Source organism: Chiloscyllium plagiosum, chromosome 16 (assembly GCF_004010195.1).
Source record: "Chiloscyllium plagiosum isolate BGI_BamShark_2017 chromosome 16, ASM401019v2, whole genome shotgun sequence".
Classification (NCBI taxonomy): domain Eukaryota; kingdom Metazoa; phylum Chordata; class Chondrichthyes; order Orectolobiformes; family Hemiscylliidae; genus Chiloscyllium; species Chiloscyllium plagiosum.
The window spans coordinates 61,087,766-61,088,285 of record NC_057725.1 but is presented as its reverse complement, the minus strand read 5'-3'; the positions used below and the strand labels follow the sequence as shown (position 1 = coordinate 61,088,285).

At 42.7% G+C, this 520-nt stretch overlaps 1 protein-coding gene across 3 annotated transcripts in view; it reads left to right on the top strand.

The window, feature by feature from the left end:
• traf6 (TNF receptor-associated factor 6) overlaps window positions 1-520 on the top strand; it is a 46,939-nt gene that overhangs the window by 21,063 nt on the left and 25,356 nt on the right. The window lies entirely within an intron of this gene.

The following is a 520-nucleotide window of genomic DNA, read 5'->3' as shown; positions in this document are numbered from 1 at the left end:
CAGACCTTGCACTTGGGACATGCTGAAGATACCCCTGGTTTAAATTTTGACAAATGGTCTGGGGCTAAGTGGACCCTGTGGAGAATCTTCAACTGTAAAGTATAGGTCCTATTGCAAATTGATATCTTCCTTACATTCTCCCAAATATCCTCCCATGCCTCTGAAGAAACTTCAACACCCAGCTCTCTTTCCCCACATCTTGCAGAGTCGATCAGACTCATCTGAGGTGGCACCCCCCAATTGGTGATACAGAGTACTGACAGAGAATGTACTCTTAGCCCTTAGTACCCCTCTCTCTATGTCAGATTTGTGGGGATCAGTCAAAAGTGTAGTTTTTTTTGCATAAAATCCCTAACTTGAAAAAAACGAAAGAGGTCTCTATTAGGCAACTCGTACTTCCGTACTAACTGATCGAAGGACATCATTACATCTCCCTCAAATAAATCACCCATGCAAGATATACCCCTAACTGCCCATCGTTTAAATCCTGAATCTATCATTACTGGTTGAAAACTCGGCA